This window comes from Astatotilapia calliptera, chromosome 13 (genome assembly GCF_964374335.1).
Source record: "Astatotilapia calliptera chromosome 13, fAstCal68.1, whole genome shotgun sequence".
Taxonomy (NCBI): Eukaryota; Metazoa; Chordata; class Actinopteri; order Cichliformes; family Cichlidae; genus Astatotilapia; species Astatotilapia calliptera.
The window spans coordinates 17,605,382-17,618,424 of NC_137434.1; the positions used below are offsets into that span (position 1 = coordinate 17,605,382).

General features: G+C 44.9%; 2 protein-coding genes across 5 annotated transcripts in view; both read left to right on the forward strand.

Annotated features, from left to right (window-relative positions):
* Positions 1 to 13,043, forward strand: part of rps24 (ribosomal protein S24) — a 64,814-nt gene that overhangs the window by 43,150 nt on the left and 8,621 nt on the right. The window lies entirely within an intron of this gene.
* Positions 942 to 13,043, forward strand: part of zmiz1a (zinc finger, MIZ-type containing 1a) — a 107,354-nt gene continuing 95,252 nt past the window's right edge. For 3 of the 4 annotated variants that reach the window (XM_026189863.2, XM_080287762.1, XM_080287764.1), the window contains exon 1: positions 942 to 1,100. The gene's annotated coding sequence lies outside the window, so the exon portion shown is untranslated. The remainder of the gene's footprint in view (positions 1,101 to 13,043) is intronic. The other variant, XM_080287761.1, reaches the window with a different exon arrangement.

Below are 13,043 nucleotides of genomic sequence, written 5' to 3' on the forward strand. Positions count from 1 at the left end.
GATCTTAGACACTACAATGGGTCATCCAACTAATGAGCTGAGGCCTCCTAAAAATCTGAACCTAGAATTGCCCCTGAGTGAAGCTAAAGTGAAATGATTTAAAAAACAAACAAATAAATAACCAATAAGTACAGTGTCTTGCTGACTTTTCTTCAATTTGAATCCTTTCTCAGATTTAATGATGATTTAAGATGTGGTGTGAGGCATGACCTGTACTTAACCTTAAAGCATAATGATAATAATAATAACTAGACAGTTATTAAGAGATTTGTTTTCTCCCTTATGCACAGGTGGCCACACTGGATGTTCGACTCGGTAGATTTTTACACCCGATGCCCTTCCTGATACAACTCCAAAGGGATTTGTGTCTTTTTCTGAGACTGAACAAGGGACTGTTTGCTTTCTCAGCAAATATGTAAACCACTACACTATAAAGACACTATAATATATAATAATAAGAAAAAGAACAATAAAAATTGGCTAATAAAGTTAATAGAGTTCACATCACTACTGCTACTAACAACAACAAAAAAACAATAATAATTACTAGCTAGTTAATTAAGTCGTTTTTTGATAATAACGTGAATAAATCTGTATCTCAGATAAGCTTACGGTGTTGCCTTTCATGTATATTCCTATTATGTTTTACTAACAGCTATTAAACTCACACAATGGCTGAATTAGCAATTAACTCCTGGCTCGGTTACACAGTGCAGCTCTGAAGCATCACTGCTGTAATGACACAAAAGCAGACAATAGCCGGAGCTGCCGGCTGCAGTCCGCTCCAGTGTGAAACGTGCCGTTATCAGGCTGTTAGCGTCTACTTACACCTTCACACCCGGGTGTCCTTCCGCGGAAAGTCTAGGTCACGTTTTCACGCCGGCCGCCGAGCACGGCTCTCTCTGGTAACTGAATAGCCAGTGTAATCTGACACTTCAACTTGCCGTGCTCTACGATAGTTGATTCAGTCACTCAGTCACAGCGTCTTCGGAGCTCTCACGTCGTCTTTGTGGAAGGGAAGCGAGTGAGCGAGGGGAGCATCGTAAACACGCGGTTTGGAGACACAATACGCCGCTTTGCCGCTCGGGTCCGAGCTCAAAGTAAGTTTCGCGCCTGGTTATTTTTTGTGTTACACAGCGGGGTTTTGAACGTGTGTTTGCGTGCGTGTGTGTGGTTTTGCCTCCCGCTGGACAGATACTACCTCCTAACAATAGGGTGACCTCCTGGAAACCTTTTAGCAGCCGCTGAGAGTCTCGTGCCAGCGGGTGCACGTTAAGAGCCGAGCCGGAGCTCGTTTACGCGGCGTAATATCCAGACTGTGCCGCGTATCCCCTCTACCTGTGTAGTTACGCTGGAGCGACACGTCCAAAGTCACTGGGTTTGTAGGATCATTTCGTGAGGCGTGTGTACATTATTCTTAAAATCACTAGAAATGAATGCGCTAGTAAGTCAGTGATTGCAGGTCTGCGTGTGTATGTGTGTGGGTGAATGTCTCGTCTCGGTGGATCAGCTGATGGCTCGTTTGATGCTAAACTGAGAATGTGTGTCACTTAGCTAACAGTCAGCAGTGTGCCTGGGCTTGTTGACTCCCTTCAAGGCTATTATCCGCTACCTGTTGTAATGCAATTAGTAGGCATGTCCATATGCTGCCCTGCTCTGTTCTGCTGAACGGCACATGTCATGCAGCTTCAGTGGTAATTGCTATCTGATAACACTAGTTGTGTTTGCTGGATGTAGTCAGGGATCATTCAAAGATCAGTGGCTCAACGTGTTAGGTCGTTTGGGACCTTTGCAGGGACACCTTGTGAATCTGGCCTCTGATAGATAGTTTACTTGCACTATATGTATTTGTGTGTATTTGTGTGTTGCAGTGTGACTATTACAATTAAGACAATGCTCAGGTGATTTATAATAGGTGTATGCCTGCACTGGAGCCTTGCAGTGCACTCACATCTGTAATGGTCCAGTATTAGCATGTGCATCTGGCTTGCTCTACATTAAACTATCCCCGATAGAGAACAGCATTGCCACATTTACAAGCCCTTCTGCAGCAGAGTGTGGATGAGCAGCTTTGACTCAGTGCAGGCTTCTGCCTTAAGTCTGGTGGACCCTCCCCGTTAAATTCCTCCTGTCTGGATGTGAGGCCAGTCTGGGCAGAGTGGAGAAGAGGGGGGCTCACGATTGGAGGAGGAGGAGGAGAAGGAGGAGGTGGAGACTGCTGCTCTTTCATTACCGTGCACCCTGCTACAGGACAGCTGAACTTTGAGAGAGGGTGACAAAAAGGGCCCTTTACTTGTTAGTAAGGTTGAAGTTGAAGGGGGCGTGATTGGAGCGGATGATCAAATTAACTGCTGTTATAATGTCATCATGCTTTAAACGCCCAAAAGCACCAGATTCCTAAGAAATCTGATACAGCCTTGCATAAAAGTTGATATTACAGGCTTAAAAACAGTTACTGGGTTCATTACTGGGGTATTGCATTGGATTGCAGGTGTTCGTATTATTGTGTCCACTCCCTGTATGTCTCAGAAAGTGTATAAACAGATTTTGGATGGGTGCGCCCTCCAGTGTCTCCTTCCTGGGTAATTTAAATTGGTGATGTAATGAAATTGTTTCAGCAGCAACACTTGTCAGCTGCACCACATTAATTAGTGCTGTTTGCCCCCCTTCTTCTGACAAAACAAAGGAGCATTAAGTCATCTCACCAAAGCATGAAAAGGCAGCGCAGTCATTCAGAGTAGGTTACCTGATAAATTGTGAAAGAAAGAGGGCAAGGAATTAAAGCCATCTGCAACTGTTTGAAACTTGGAAGTGTGTCTGTTTGTGTATGTGTGTGTTCGTGTGAGTTTTCTTTCCTTCTGTTGTCCCTCATGGGGCCTCTCTGCAACCAGCCAGCCAGCCAGACTGAGAGACAAGACAGAAGTGTCTGATTCACTAAACAGGCTAAAAGGCTCCAGCATACACACTTTGAAATCAAAATTTTCTTTTTCTTTTTTTCTTCTTCTCCAAAGTCATTTAAGATGGTGCTGGACACAATTGCAGGCGTGCTCTCTGAGAATGGAGTGCTTGGCTGCCTGTGCAAGAATGTGAAGGCGATCTTACTGGAAAAATAGTGAAATTTTCAGCAGATAGAAATACAACACATGCACTGGCCCCGCTACAAGTTGCAGCAAAACAGGAAGAAAAATTACGTTTGCATCCAACAGCGTGTTTGATCCTGAGGCAGAATGTGGAGATTATTCTCTTTAAGCTGCAGCATTAGCCAATATTGGGGAAAATATTGGGAAATATGTATCCTTTGAAACCAAATCTTTTTAGTATCAATCTGTCTTTTCTGATAGTTTGGGCTGCAGAAAGTTGCGACGCATGCTTAAGTTGTGCAGTTGTTCAGTCTCACATGCTGATTAGTCACAGAAAAGATTAAGGTAGTGAGTTAACATTACCCCCTGTCATTGTACCTCGGTAAAGCAGTGAGGTAATGCTGATTAGAAGTACGTAGCAGGAAAACAACTAATTACTTGTGTCTCAGTAATTAGCTTTTTGTTACTCAGCAATTTACCAAGTTGCACCATCTCTGCCGCTGTTTGCTGTGTGTGTCGGCACAGCTGCAGCCAGCTAAGTGCTTAAAAACCTGGCGAACGCTAATCAATGTTTTGACAGCCTGACATTTCATCTGACTGTTCCTGTTGTTCGAGGACTACTGTGAAATACTTGCTGCCTGTTCAACTTGACACAGATTCTTGTAGTCTGGTGTCTCACCAGCAGCCCTAACCCACCCACTCGTGTCCAGAGCAGAAGTCAGGCCTTGTTTCTCTCTCTGTCTCTCTCTCGCTGTCTGTGTCTTGAGTGCGGTTCAAACTTGGCATTACTTGTCATCTAAAAACCCAGCCTTTTGTTTTTCAATGTGCCTATTTTGGTCTTTTTAATAAGGGAAAACGTGTGTTGCCTCAGAGCGTTTTTAAAGACTCAATCTGAGAATAAGAGCTTAGAGGGAGTTAAAACCTGAAATATTCAGTTTGAGCTGAGGTTGTGCCCTCTTGTCAGACACTTAACTACTTCCTAAATGTTGTTGTAATTCTACCCATAAGTCTACAGTTAAGCTCCCTTCAAGTTAAAGCCTGGTAATTGCAGGCTAACTAATTCAGAGAAAATGAAGCATACAGCAGCTGTAACTCATCCTGCTGACAGCGTGCAATGACATCAGTTCAGTGCAGAAAGCCAAAAGTGGACCAACATGAGGCCCCGGGATTAAAAAAAACCCTCAGTTCCACATGCCTGTCACCACTGTTCTTCAAGCTGCCAACCTTACGCTGTGGTTTGGGTTTGTGGTTGAAGAGACCACTGCTTTTAAACTCCTGAGTTGCTTGAGGTAGACTGGACAGTCAGCATGACTAATGCTGAGTCTTCGAGCAAGGCACCGAACCTCGAGCGGCGGTGGCGAGCAGCATTGTTTCGTTAAGGACCGTGTAGGACTGTAGCCGTGAGCCCGAGTGGGCATGCGGGTGATGTTTATGGACATCAGGTGAAATGTTTTGCACGTGCTGTCATGAATGAGTTGCTCTGTTTGCTCCCGTTGGGTTTTATTTACTTTCATGTTAGATCGGAAATGAACTAATACCATGTGTGCAGTGGGTAGGTGGAGTTTAGCTTCCTTGTTTTCTCTCAAGACTAAGTCGCCATAGTATTAACAGATTGAGCTTTAACATGGCAAATGGGATTGCAATGAGGCTTTGTTTAATCGTGACCACTTACGCTGATCAAACAGAGGGAATTAGAAATAAAATGCTGCCTCTAATGCAATCCTGCTTCAGATAAAGGCCTGTTACCTTCTGCATTTGAGGTAAATAAAGGCTCTGGTTACTATGAGGAACTACAGCGGGGATATAATTTTTCCGTGTTGTCCTTGCTTTGCCTGTCAGTTGTTTCCTTGTTGACAGATATCGGTTTAATATAGACAAAACACCAGCTTAACTCCTCTTTCTTAAGAGCCGTCATTTCAGCTCTTGAGCTCTGCCAACATCAGGGAGACGCAGTCCTCTTAAGTGCTTTCTTTTTTTCCTCTCTCTCTCCCTGAGACGAGAGCGAAACAAAGTGCAGAGAAGGTGAGGAGAGCGAATAGGGAGAAGTTGCCGGCCCACCCCTGTCACCATCTCATACATGTTTGATTTAATGTTCTTTGAGAAACGAGTGCACAGGATGTCACAATGGCCGTGTCCTGTTCCCATCCGCCGTGAGAGAGCGGGGGCCCTTGAATCATAAATGACACCCGGCCTCATCAGGAACAATATGAGAGTCGGAGCCCGCACAGGAGGAACAAAATGTTCCCTCTATCCATCCATTCGCCCCAACGCCGCTGCATGCACTCAAGACTTCTCACCATCGCGAGCAATTACCCTCACTTTTTTCCTCCAGCTGATGAAATCCTCGCTGAGAGCCCGTCTCGGCTGCGTTTCTGTGCGTCTGTGTTGGCAAAACAGGGAGGGGGCGGGGAGGGGCGGCAGGCAGCGGGGAAAAGAGATAGTATGTGTCTGAGTGAGTGGCGTTGGCGTGTGTCTGTTTGGCTTGTAAATCCTGTTTAAGCTAAACAAACTCATTGTCTTCATCCTCCAACTGTGTGCTCTCAGCCCCCCCCGCCCCCTTCTCTTCCCTACTTTCTCCTCTACTCTTTCCTCCTCCTTTGAGTTGTAAGTACAGTCGCTAATTACTCCCCTCTCCCTCTTCACGCTGGGTCAGTGGGTTTACAGTTTTGGCACTGATCTGCTGTGTTTGCCTTGCTTCTCTTGATACTCGAGCACGTCTGCAAGCCTCCTCCAAGAGGTCCTCACACCTTGCACAGTGTCCCACGTGGGTTCATTTGCCAGAGAGCCACTCAGGTCTGCGCTTAGACTCCCTCTCGCTATCTCAGGAGGCTTGTCCTGCGCTTCGTTTCATGCCAGGTGCTGGGCCGACCGGCCTGCTGGGCCCGCATCAATATAACCTGTTATGTTTTCAAGCAACAGCACCTCATCTCGAGGAGGATTCCCAATGATAGGAATTAATTTTAGATACAGTTTAGTTACCCCCTCCACCCAGCGTGTTGCAAATCTTTCTAGCTTATAGGCCATAATGAATCATTTTCTAAAGATAATACACCACATGCTGTGTTTATAATACCATTTGTGCTATAAACAGCGCCTTGTCTAGTCGGCACTGTTGTCTCTCAGAGTGCACGCTGATGCTGATTTTCTGGTGGAGGTTGCGTGGGAGATGCAGAGTGATGGCAGAGATTCTATGAAGGCGGTCGAATTGTCTCCCTTCATGGCCTCCAGGGATACATACTTCCTTGTTTTCTGACAACGTAAATTAACTGGGATGTTACTAATGCAAAGGGACAGCATTTATTCTCCAGCTCGCGGTGTGGGTTATGAGGCTGCGAAGGAGTCGTGCAATATCTGCTCTCACGCGACGCCTGCTGCTTACGCATGCAAGGAGCGCTGGGCTGATAACGTGGTCAATAGCGAAAAGCGGCATTCGTTTTTCTTTGCCGAGGTGCGGGCGAGCAATAAAAATGTCATTCAGCTTTAAGGGCGGGGAGTCGGCCGTACGCTGGGGTTTGATTTTCCAGTTTTGCCTTTTGGTCAGTTAATGATGCCTGTTGTGGTTGTTATGGAGAGCCTCCTCAAATCATATTGGCATATAATCGTGAGCCTCGCTGCTCTAATAAGGCTGTTTTCTTCCTATTTCTCAACGTTGCTCAGTGTGTTTGCCCGCTTATTGCCCTTCCCTCAGTTTTGACACTGGCGGTTGAGCCAGGCGCTTTCCCAGGGTTCTAAGGACTGACATCCCTTTCATTTTCCCGCCTGGGCGGCTCAGATAAAGGGGCATATTTTAAACCTCTGTGTGGATACACTAACTGTAAAAAGAGACGGGCTGGTGGGCCGGGGCCGAGCAACAGCATTAACTTCACAGAGAAGGAGAGGGATGAAGGGAGCAATGGGATGATGAGGAGTGAAGCAAATAAAGAAGCAAAGAGTCTGAGTCCACATTATTAAACAGTAATCTCAGCAATTCATAATAAATGGTTGGAAGCACCATAAAAGCTGGCTGCAGCCCTGACTTTGCAAATATCACAAACATTATCTGCAGTCCTCCTGCAGATAACCCATCTTTCTTGTTTAGCGCTGGTCTATTACAGGGGCAATGTGTTTAACCACTTTTTCCCCCCTAATCTACCCCTGTTGCGTGCGTCCTCCCGGCACACCAAAGCCACGGTGGAAGCCGTCGTTTATCATATCAGTAATGAGACCAGGGTAATCGTGTGTATTCCGGAGACAGCAATGATACACTGCTTGGCGCTTGCCAGGGATCAGCCTCTAAACAATGTTTATCATTGTCTCCCAGGGCTCTTTAATTATCTGGCAAACATTATTGACAAACCAACGAGAGTCCTTGTGTTTTAAGGATGCGGGCTGCTGTTCATAAATATGTGAGCTTGAGTAAAGCGATTTATATTTAACATGCTTGTAAATATTGTTAGTAAAAAGGCGATAATATTTCTTCAGTCAGCCGTGTCTGCTCCAGTCCCAACATCCTCCCGTTACCTACATGTTAATGATCTACCAGAGTTATTATACGGCTCAGCTGTATTGCTCTCACAGCCGTCTTCCAACCTTTACTTGGCAGCTCCAGCTGAGTGGAGGCTGAATGGCATGTGTTGACATTGTTAAAGACACACGTGAGGACCTCACACGTTTCATGTCTGAGTCAAGCAAGGGGCATGTTTGAAAAGATGGGGTGGGGGTGCAGTTTGTCATATCATTGCCTCACCTGCAATATCTTGAGGCGGTTGCACAGTGTTGTGCTCCAGTCCAGAGATGATGTCTAAGTCGTGCTGGTTAGTGACGGTAAACAAGAGCAGCAGATGGACGAGACCAAACTTCACACAAACACACACACTGCCATCTTCTTTTACTTGTCATGTCTCCCTGGATATCAAATCAGCATAAATGTGTAACAAAGAGAGAAGGGATGTCTCATTGATGGGTGCATGAAATCACCTTTGCTGTGCTGTGTGTTTGTGAGGGAAATGGGGGTAGTGGTAGTAACAGCAGCAGCAGCAGTAGAGGTGGCTTGGGGTGAGGTCCTGCCCTGATTTTCTCTGGAATTCCTTTGCTTTTGGAAGCCAGAACGAGTGGAAACCAAATCTGGGTAGCCTGAGGGTCTCTCCTTCTTGAGTATTCTCCACGCATATCCCTCTGCTGCCATCTCTGACGGCTTTTTAGGGGTAGCTCTGTTTTCAAAGCTCGCAACAGCCAAGGTGTTATTCACCTTCCAGAGAAAGGAGACGGAGAGAGGCATGCAAAAAAAAAAAAAAAAAAAAAAATCAGATGACTGCACCAGGAAAACCATCTCAGGCCTGGAGGGACCGGCGCTGCTCAAACATAAATTTTCTCCATGTTTCAGACACGGAAATGAAAGTCAAATGTAGAGCCTGTCACTCAGGGCACAAAAGATACCTTCCAATGAATATGGATGAAAAACCGAGGGTAAGAAACAGCACTGTCTTTACTCAAAAACTAATAATGATAAAAAAAGGAAAAGGATGTTGCAATGATTGCCTTATGTTTTCCACATTTAATGATTCTCCTTTGCAGATTAATAAGCATTTTTAATTGTGTTTTACGGTTGCTGGAAGGGCAAACAGTGCTTTAGAAATGTTGTCAGCTGCTCCTGCAAGCTGAAAATTTGACCTCACATTCATGGCTCATTAAATCTGATAAACCATGGGTAATGGTGTTAAAATTGTACAAAGGTATCTCCATTTACTCCGTACCACAAGTTTTCCGTGACCAGATCCTTATCTGGTGGGCTGTCGCTTTAAGTAACTAACTTCCACAAAAGCAGAGCTTTTCCCTCTCGTTTGAAGGGGGCTCGTGTTGAGTGAGGGGGGAAATGAATAGTGTTGCTGCCTACCTCTATTGAGCCGGCCTCATTCTTCCCTGACCACTGGAACGGTGGGTGAAGGGGTGGCTGGCTTGAGAAAGGGGATGTAGAAGAGGAAGGGGGAATAGGAGAAGTGCTCGGAGGTCTGGATCACGTGAGCTGTTATAGTGTTCGTGCTGGTCCCTTTCAGGCTGTCACAGTAAATCTGTTTGACTTGTCACTTTCTAAATCATTACGAAGGCTAAAAGCCTCTCTATTGGATTGTGGTGGAAGAGGGGAGGCAGCAGGTTTCCTTTGTGCCTTCTTGACGATGATGATAATCAAGTTTGTTTCTGGCCATCCTGCTGCGCGGCTATAATTAGCTCCCTTCTTCTCTCTTCTCATCATCTTTATCGTGTGTTGCTCCTCAGAGTGAAAGCGAGTCGTTGTGTGGAGGTCGTGCGTTGACTTTTGTGTAGCGGTGCCTGATTGAAAACTTGTAGTTTTATCAGGTTTTTTTGCTGCACAGAGACGAGGCTTGTGTGTTGCCTCACGCAAGCGTTTATTTCTCAAAATGAGCGTGAGGACCTCCTGTTCGTCCCCCAGGTCAGTCGGGGTCAGCTGGAGGTATGTCTGAACTTGTAGCATCTCTTTCTGCCCAAACTGGTTTCTGACAGAGATGTGACGGAGTATATCTCGTCCTGCTGATGAAGTCTGCAGGAAGTGACATGTGAATTCCCCCACCCCTTTCTTCTTCTCCTGTTTTCTTTTCCCTCCTCTCCTTTTTCATGCCATCCAGCTCGTCCTCTGTGCTCACTCTGTTCTCTCCCTTTTTTGCCCCTCGCCGCCATCCCTCGTCGGTTCGTGTGCCAGCAGCACTCATGCCTGGAACAGAGCGCCAGGGCAGACATCTGTCGCATAGCGTCCCTGATCTGATCTGTGGCTCGAAGCATCGGGGTCAAGAAGAGTAGCAGCCGCCAGTCCAGACACAGTGGGAGACAATCTCAGAGCTCTATCTCTTGTGTTTTGGTCTCCCAGTGTCTTTCTCTGCATTTCTCATTAAAATTCACACTGCACACAACCAAACACACGCAGGCGCCCTCACACACACACACACACCAGGGTATTAAGTTGTTTGTTGTCTTTATGTGAAGCGTCTGTCCTTTGGACTGTGTGGCACTCAGTCAAGCTGGGCTGGCACCGTCCCATGTCTTCTGGTAACGCTCTTCCTTAGACTCACAGGTGCAGGCAGGAGGGAAATGTCAGTTTTATCAGGTTGTTCATCAGGCATGATGATGTGCACTTGATCTGAAGGGAGGATTTTGACAGTTAAACTGGCTCTTTGTGCCTGGGGCAACGCTATTAATGACAAAACCAATGACAGAACGAATAAAAAGGCGTTAATTGCGGCTGCTCGGTTTTTTTAAAGAGAGCATAAGTGTGGATTGACACACACAGCGTCTGCCAAGTTTGATACATCGCATACCTTCTCGAGAGATTAATGCCTGCATATTGATCCCGCTCACCGTTTTGACATTTATTGGTGTTGTAGTAGTGGCTCCCCTCCTCCCCCCTCCCCAAAACAGGTGAGTTCCTGCCAAGTGACTAGACTGGCGAACGCTCACTCGGTCATGGGAAAATGAAAGCTCACAATTAAAGGACCATAACTTAGTTTTGCTACTAATATTATGATTTTTTTGCATGTCCCAGCTCATTGACACCAAATCACTTACACTGTATTTTACACATGCATATCTTTTCTGATGTTTTCTGATTGTTTTTAAGCTGCTGTTTGTTTCCAGTGACTTCACTAGATTATGAAGTGTAACTTGCAGAAGCTTGATTGACACAGCTAATCCATCACAGCACACACAGCATTTAGTTGTCTTTAAGTTATGTTATCGGCACTTAGTGATGTGGTTGACAGCAGAGTGAAAACTCCTTCTGCGAGTATATTTGAAGACGCCACATCAGAGATTTGTGAGCCACCTTTAAAGGAAAGAAAGAAAACTAGATTCACACGCGCCGTTTCATATCCATGTTTACTCACTTCCCATTTTGATTTGAATTTCTGACAGCGCAGCTTGTCAAAGCAGTGCCTTTTCAGCTTTTGACTGCAACAACAGTTTTGACAATGGTTCCTGATTGCAATTTAAGTGTCTTACAATTGTAGAGCACAGTGCAGACTGTGACAAACTCTAACTTATTTAAGAATCAATAATTTTTTCTAGTTTTTAAAACCCAAAAGCAAACAGTTTGGAAATCAGCATAAAAACTTACAATCACCGTCACTTCAGTAGGCACATCTGTTCAACTGCTCATTAATGCAGTTGTCTAATTAGCCAATCACATGGCAGAAACTCAACGCCTATAGGCATGTAGGCATGTTTCAGATGACCTGCTGTAATTCAAACGGAGGAGCAGAATGAAAAGGTGATTTAAGTGACTTTGACTGTGCCGTGGTTATTGGTGCCAAGCATGCTGGTCTGGATATTCCAGACACTGCTGATCTATTGGGATTTTCCACACAATCATCTCTTGGGTTTACAGGGAATGGTCCAGAAAAGAGAAAATATGCAGTGAGTGTCAGTGCTCTCGGCAAAAATGCCTTGCTGGTGTCAGAGGTCAAAGGAGAATGGCCACGCTCCGTTGAGCTGATAGGAAGGACACAGTAACTGAAATAACCACTCGTTACAGCCAAGGTATGCAGAAGAGTGACACTGAACACACAAAACACGTCAGACCTTGAAGTAGAGGGCTTGCAGCAGCAGAAGACCACACTAAGAAGCTAAGAATAAACTGAAGCTACAGTTTACATGGGTTCACCAAAACTGAAAAATGGAAGATTGGAAGAAATGGGTCAGAATGTGGTGTAAACAACATGAAAGCATGGATCCATCTTGCCTTGTATCAACTTCATGCTGCTGCTGCTGGTGGTATAATGGTGCAGGGCATATCTTCTTGGCACACTTTGGACTCCTTAGTACCAAACGAGGATCATTTAAATACCACAGCCTACATGAATATGCTTGCTGTCCACATTCTTCTCTACACCACAGTGTACCCATGTTTGATGGCTGCTTCCAGCAGAATAACTCACGATGTCAGAAAGCTTAAATCGCCTCAAACTGTTTCTTGAGCATCACAGTTAGTTAGTTCACTGCAGTCAAAAGGCTTCCACAGTCACCAGATCTCAATCCAGTGGAGCACATTCGGGATGTGTTGGGACAGGAGATTCACATTATGGATGTGTAGCAACTGTGTGATACTTCATGTCAATATGTAGCAAAATCTCTGAGGAATGTTTCCAGCACCTTGTTGAGTTAATGCAGTTCTGAAGGCAAAAGGGGTTCAACCCTACTCTGGAAAAGTGTAACTAATAAAATGGCCGGTATAGTGTTCTTTAACATTGGCTGGTGTTTAAAGTATACATGTTAAGTTCAATGTGCAAAAACATAGTCTGACTGAATCAAGCTTTTCTTTGTGGTTCTTGATTCAATCAGACGTTAGGCTGTGTTTTTTGTTAGGGAGATGAAGGAGCTATTTTACCACTAACAAATGATTAGTGTCTTTTTTTGTCTGTCAAAATCATTTTCAGATTTAGATTGCTCTACTGCTTGGTTGGAGTAGTTAGACTAATGTTGAAGGAAGGAAGGTATTTAAGAATTATGATTTCAGTCTGATGACTTTCAAAGATCATTTCAGCTGATGCATTTTTGCTGTTTTCATGCCGCTTTTTCTGATTCGATTTGTCTGGCTCTGGCACAGGAACAACAAAACTTCTGATTGTCTTGTATTTTTCTGTCCTGGCAGACAGTCATCAATGAGCAAAAGGCCTTTGAATAAAAACTGAAAAAATCTGAGATGTGCGCAGCAAATGAAAGGTCTACGAAACCACAGGTATGGTCCTTTAAGATAAAGCAGTAAACCTATTTGTCAGCTCAAAGCCTCTCGAATACTCAGCTCCCAAGTCACTGAATCAGAAGCCGCTTTGATTCAGCTCATCTCGTGTGAGTCAGCAGAGTCACAAAGTAAAAGGCGAGCATGTGTGACAAGTAGATTAGTCCCCTTTATTACGCCTGCTCCCTTTCAAAATAAATATCTCAGCATCTTGTTTACTTATGAATCCACAAGATGGAAAT